This window comes from Xyrauchen texanus, chromosome 2 (genome assembly GCF_025860055.1).
Source record: "Xyrauchen texanus isolate HMW12.3.18 chromosome 2, RBS_HiC_50CHRs, whole genome shotgun sequence".
Taxonomy (NCBI): Eukaryota; Metazoa; Chordata; class Actinopteri; order Cypriniformes; family Catostomidae; genus Xyrauchen; species Xyrauchen texanus.
In genome coordinates this window covers 9584598-9591806 of record NC_068277.1, presented here as the reverse complement: position 1 = coordinate 9591806, position 7209 = coordinate 9584598, and positions in this window count along the sequence as shown.

Genomic DNA, 7209 nt, shown 5'->3' with positions numbered 1-7209 from the left:
TTTGAGCTCCTCTACAGCACCCATACAACAAGTGAACCCTACGTACTTGCAAAAAAACTGAAATAAAATTAAGATTTGTAATTGGAAAGATTTTGAAACCTATTGCTTTTCATCACTCGGAAGAACAGAGAAAATACAGCAAGTTAAAAACTCAGTACTTTCAAATGCTGTATTACTGTATTACTTTAATTTACTGCCTGGCCAAGATTCATGACTGATTCCTTCAGTCCCTCAGAGACAGTGACAGATTTAGAAATATTTAAGATTAAGGATTTAGTCATATTAAAGCTTCTCAGAGGATTTGCGGTTTTTATACAAGCTTAAGCCTATACAATACAATCAGCAAGCGTGGCATTTAGAGGAGTAGCTGAATGCACTTTAATTTCACCTAATAGTCAATGAAGTGACTGAAAACCATGATTTCAGAGATTTCAGCATATGGACAGCAGACCGTTAATCCACTTCATGTACATTTATTCTGTCTTTGTGTGAGGCAGATTGAATTAGATAACAGGTGATAGTGCACTAGTGAAATTTCAGACAGTCATCTGCGGCAAATAAATAAAATATGACGTCTTTATTCGAATCTCCGTGAACTCCTTGACCTAATTCCACTGAAAAGTTCCTGCTTAATCCCAGCTATCATCTTGGTTGATCCAGTGTGACTTGCATAGCAGATTTATTCATTAGTTTTTTTTATGCCCTGGTTGTCTTTAAAATAAATAAAATAAAATAAAAAAAATGTAAAAGAGGGTTAGGTTAAGAGGGAGAATAAAGTTCTCTCTGCCATCTCTCTGAAGCACAGCCACCATTCCCAGTCCCTTCTTTAAAGAGATACTGTACTTTACCCAAATGTCATTGTTTACTCACCCTCATGTGGTTCCAAACCCATTTGACTTTCTTTCATGGCACACAAAAGAGGTTTAGGGGCTAAAAGCCTCAGCCACCATTCACTTTCATAGTGTAGAAAAAAAGATGGAATTAAAGATGAATAAAAAGTTTATTCATTTAATTTTGGTAAAAATTACTCATTTCAGTTTTATGGAAATTTGTTATGAAATTGAAATGCATAAATCTTAGAAATAGGCTAAAATAATTTGAGTGCATGTGACAACTCACCCTGGTCTCCTCTACTTCATGCAAAAGCTGAAAATCGAATGTCCCTGGAGATCAAGAGATATGTTACATAAAACACATGGCTTTACACATGATATGTAATCATGTACAAACGGATACACATTAAATAAACATGCTTCACAGTTTACTGCCCATGAGCTCAGTGACAGAGAAGCGCTGTTTGAATTTCACTCAAGTTGTCCGACAGAGGTAACATGTTAGCTAACAAGGCATGAGCGCATGAAAGTTACATAACATTTCATTTAGAACAGTAAACATGTCAATGCAACTATAATATAAGTGCTAAGACATTATAACATCTCTTTGCATCTCTGTGAACCACCGCCACAAATTCCCATTCTCAGTCCCCTTCTTTAAAGTGATACTGTAGTTCACCCGATTGTCTTATTTACTCACCCTCATATCGTTCCAAACCCATTTGACATTCTTCCGAACACAAAAGGACAATTTAGCCAGAATTTTAGAGGCTAAAAGCCTGTCACCATTCACTTTCATAGTAACATTACATTTAGAACAGTAAACATTTGTTTAAAAGTGGTCAATGCAACTACAGGGGCAAGAAAAATGATGTGAACCCTTTGGGATTAACTGTTGTTTGTGTTTGTTTTTTGCATTAATTGGTCATAAAATGTGATCTCATCTTCATCAAAGTATAGACAAACACAATGTGCTTAAGCTAACAACACAAAAACAATTATAATCTTTCATGACTTTATTGAACACAACCCATGGAACGTTCACAGTGCTGTAGAAAAAGTAAGTGAACCCTTGTACCTCATACATTGTAAAAAAAAAATCCTGATACATTTAGGGTAAAAACTGGCAGCAGTGGTTTCCAGAAATTCACCGTAAAAAATACGGTAACCACTTTTCAGGCTTTACGGGATGTAATTTTGATGCCTTTATATTTTTGCATTACCGTTGTTTATATTATTAAATTACAATTTTGATCTATTAACCTTCTGAAACTGTAAAAATCTTCTTTTCACTTTATAATGTATTGTTAATCACCATAATTACAGAAGGGAACATTATGACATGAAGTTCATCAGTAGAGGCCCTTCCAGGAGCAATGACCAATAAACATGTTTTTACTGTAATTTTAACAAAAATTTACTGTAAAAAGTACATGTACTCTTGTTAAACATAATATAATTTTGACCGTTGATTTTACTGAAAAATCTTACTTTTTACATAATTTGACCATAAAACTACATGTATTGTCTTTTTAAAAATATTAAAACATTTGACCATATATTTTCAAGTAACCACCCATTAAGCAATGAATGTTTTTTACTGTCGCATTTTTACAGTCTTTTACTGTAAAATAAGGGAATTTTATTACAGTGATACCAACAATTAAAGGAATATTCTGGGTTCAATACAAGTTAAACTCAATCTACAGCATTTTTAGCATAATGTTGATTACCACAAAAAAAAATATTATAATTTCGACTCATCCCTCCTTTTCCAAAAAAAAAGCAAAAATCAAAGTTACAGTGTGGCATTTACAATGGACTTGATTGGAGCCAATCTTTGGAGGGTTTAAAGGCAGAAATCTGAAGCTTATAATTGTTTAAAAACACTTACATTAATTCCTCTGTTAAAACTTGTGTGTTATTTGAGCTGTAAAGTTTAAATTGTCATTTTTACAGTTGTTTTCGGGTTTGTTGACATTACATCGTCATTGGCAACAAAGTTGTAAAATTGGATATAACTTTACACAGAAAAGGTTACGAAGTGATTTTATCACACTAAAATCATATCAGCATGTGTATTGTTTATGTCTTGTGGCTATATGTGGCTGGGCGGAGGGCGGGGCCGGGTCGTGATCCTATACACCCGGTCCCGTATTAGGCTTAATTAACCTAATACAGGACCGGGTGTGTAGGATCACGACCCGGCTCCGCCCTCCACCCTGCCACATTATACTTTTGAAACAGTGAGTATTTTAACGTTTACAGATTGGCCCCCATTCACTTTCATTGTAAATCCATCACTGTAACCTTTATTTTTGCATTATTTAAAGAAAAAGAGGGGCAAGTCAAAATTAATTTTTGTGGTTATCAATTTTATGCCACAAATGCTGTCAATTGAGCTTAACTTGTATTGAAACCAGAATATACCTTTAATAACCTTGGAGATCACAGTTGGTCTGTTTTTAAAGGTTTATAAGTTACTAATAAATGAAGTCCCCTATGGAAAATATGTATGGGATATGTACTTCCCGAACTAGACTTGTGCTCTATTTGATTCCCTATGGCTCGGGACGCCCTTTAATGTAAGTCTATAGAATTTGTTTTTCTATAGAAAAAACACCACTAATGAAAGATGCTGAAGGCAAGTATAATCATTTTTAAACAGATATCTATGGATTGATAACAAATTACAAGTCTCATGTCTGCCTTTGTCAGACATCTGGCATCATGTAATCTGTATCCCAACATCCCTTATCATCCATTATCATTTGTTTAACTAATATGCAGAGATCTCACTGGAACCATGTAAGCAGCAGACCTACATTTTCAGTGTGTGTGAGATGCATCCTGTGTACTGACCACAGCTGGCTTCTGCTCTCCTCTTCTGCTCCACTTCCTCTCCCTCACCCATACACTGCTGCTCACCTCAGATGCCCTACACACACACACACACACACACACACACACACACACACACACACACACACACACACACACACAACTGCAGCCCTGCAGAGAAAAGGCCACAAGGCACAATAAATGACAGATTGACCTGTCGTCTCCTCTGCATGCGTCCCCTGAGTAACATTCACAGGCTGACCCATGAAATCTAATGTGAATGCAGCTCTGCCCCTCACTGCTCACCATTAATAACAATCCACATGGAGGAATGCTGAGTAATTTAGTAAGACCATTTAGTAAGACCACATGAAAGAACATAACAAATAATTGAGTTTTCAAGCAATCAAGTCAATGTAATAATTGATTATAATAAATGTTCCAGTTTGTATTTCAAAGCTCAGGTTTACCTTTCCAGCTCAGGAGACTTAAAGTAATGGTCACCCAAAATTGAAAATTCTGTCATCATTTACTAACCCTCGTGTTGTTCCAAACCTCTATGACTTTATTTTGTCAATGAAACAAAAAAGGAGCTGTCAGGTAAAGCAGCGTCAACATTCTACAAAATTGATATAGTCATATGGGGGTTTGTGATGGCATGAGGGGGAGTAAATGATCGCAGAATTGTCTAATGGCAGACGGTTGACTCAAGTGGCAAAAAAAAAAAAAAAAGACCCTTTATTATCAACTTTTGTCTTAGATGTAGAGTATCCAAAAGCTGTACACAAGTAAAAGTACTAAGTCTTTTAAAAAAAAAATATATTAAGTACAATTAAAAGTACATATCTTAATAATTACTTGAGTAAGAAATGATCAAATTAAAATATTACTCAATTAGCGAGTAACTGTTACATTGCAAATTACATTGCAGATATGTGATTATTAATTTGTACACCTTGCGTGCATGAATCATGCACCTGTGTCATCCTTTATGCGCACTGTTACAGTGATAGTTTAAAGATGACAATGATGATATCATTTATTCACCCTAATGTTCTAAACCATAATGACTTGGACACAATGATCACAATTAAGGAGATGTTAGACAGAATTTAACCTCAGTCACCATTCACTTCCATTTGTTTGTCATTATTCGACAGCGAATGGTGACTGAGGATGACAGTCCCTAACATTCTGCCAAACACCTTGTTTTTGGTTCCAGAGACGACAAAGACACAAAGGTTTGGAACAATGAGAGTGATTCTAAATTATGACAGAATACACATTTATGGGTGAACTATCACATGTCAAATTGGCATCCACATGAATGGCCAGACCCAGAGTTGTTCAGCAGAACATCACCCAGAGCATCACACTCCCTCCACCGGCTTATTGTCTTCCCACAGTGCATCCTGGTGCCATCACTTCCCAAGGTAAACTGTGCACACATACGTGGCCGTCCATGTGATGTAAAAGTAAACAGGACTCATAGGATCAGGTAACCTTCTTCCAGTGCTCCAAGGTCCAGTGCCGAGGCTCGTGTGCCCATTGTAGGTGTTTTCATACGGTGGACAGAGAACACACACACACACACACACACACACACACACACACACACACACACACACACACACACACACACACACACACACACACACACACACACACACACACACATATATATATATAATAATCACACACATTTAAAACTATACTTCTCTCTCCACTGCCCCTCCCTGAGAGCCCTCCAAGAATTCCAAATAGCTGCCCCATTTCCCATCAAATCAATCCAAGTTTCCCAGCCTTCTACATGGCACTTCCTCAAAAGCCGCCGCCCTCCCCATCCCTGTGCTCCACTCTTGAAGTGTGGGCACTCCAGCCGACTTTCATCCCCTTAAAACAATCTGTCTGCCAATCATAACACTGGTTAGGACCCAATTTGTATGTGTTTATCCCCTATATTGATGACCGTCCCATCGCCTAAAATACAGAGTCTAGGGCAAAATGAAATTTGAGTGACCAATACGTCACACATAAAACTCTGAACCTTCAAACAAAATTCTTGGATCTTAATACAACACCAAAAAAAACCATGGGTTGTCACAACGTGTTGAATCTGTAATTCTGTATACTGAAATTCCTGCCTTGTTTTGGTGTTGAATGAAGGCATCGCATAAACGTAACTCTTCATTTTCACTGTGTGAATTAAAGATGTTTGTTTTGAACACTTACTGCTGTTGATGCAGTGATGAAATTGAGTCGAGTGACAGAGTGCCGCTGTAAAGTTCCGATGCCATAGAAGTCCCATTCATAAATCTCTCAATAAATTACACATTTATTAACACTTATTGAATTAAAACCAGTAATTTCACGTCAGTAACATCCCTTATTGTAATGAAGAGTACATTTTTTCATTAGAATTTCACTTGAGTAAGAGTAAAAAGTACCCACCATTAAATCTACTCTTAAAGTAATTTGGTTTTGGAAAAACGTTACTCAAGTAAATGTTAAGGGGTAAATGTAGCATGACGATCAAAGGGAGATTTAAAGAGATTTTAAATGCTGATTTGAGCATTTTGAGAGTGTCATGAGGAAGTTGACCAAAAGGCTTTCTGACTCAGTCCACCTAAAAGATTACATTCCTTTCCACTAGGGCTGGGCGATAAAACGATATCAATATTTAGCGTGATATAAAAACTCCACGATATCGACGATAAGCTTTTGAGTAATTTTCTATATTTAACCTGTGTTCTACATCTAGACATGCGTGTTGCTAAAAACACTAGCAGTCTGGCTTTCTTATCGTATGTATCCACTGGCGCGTAGTGAGCGAATGTAAGCGAGCGCTTTCACTGCCTTCCTATGGAAGCCGAGCGTCAAGCTCGCAAGGTGGATTGTAAAATTGACAGCAGCACGGGACAAGCGGTTCCCAAGTGTTGGGAGTGGCTTTGTGCGGATTTCTTCGCTTCAGTGGAAACTCAGCCTTAGAATGTATGAAGTTGCTATTGCCCCCGCTACGCAGGTCACCGTTTTCGATCCGGATCCCAGATTGATTCCGTCTTGACTGCAAGACATCATGACGACGGTTACGCCCTCTCATCATCTCTATTGAGCAGTGCTACAAAAACAGCGGCGGTTACATCATATCTGATCTTTCTGCACTGTATTCTTGAATATTTTTCTCTGGCACTGAAAGACGCTTCACTGATGCCCTGTCCCGGTCCATCCATATCCAACTGCTCTCAATTGATAAACTCTATAAAATATTGTTATATTTTAATAGAAGATCCCTCAGACACCACTGCATTGGTTGTGTCTGTGCCCCCAATTCAGTTTTGTAAAGACTATTTAGACTTTGTAGGATTTAGTTTTCTCTTCTTTTATTGGAAATTCTAAAAAATGTGCAATGTGCAAATGTGATTCAATATCATGATAAATATTGATATCGAATGCTATGAAAAATAATATTGTGATAATATTTTTTGCCATATCACCCAGCCCTACTTTCCACTTCATTACACCCATACACAGAGAA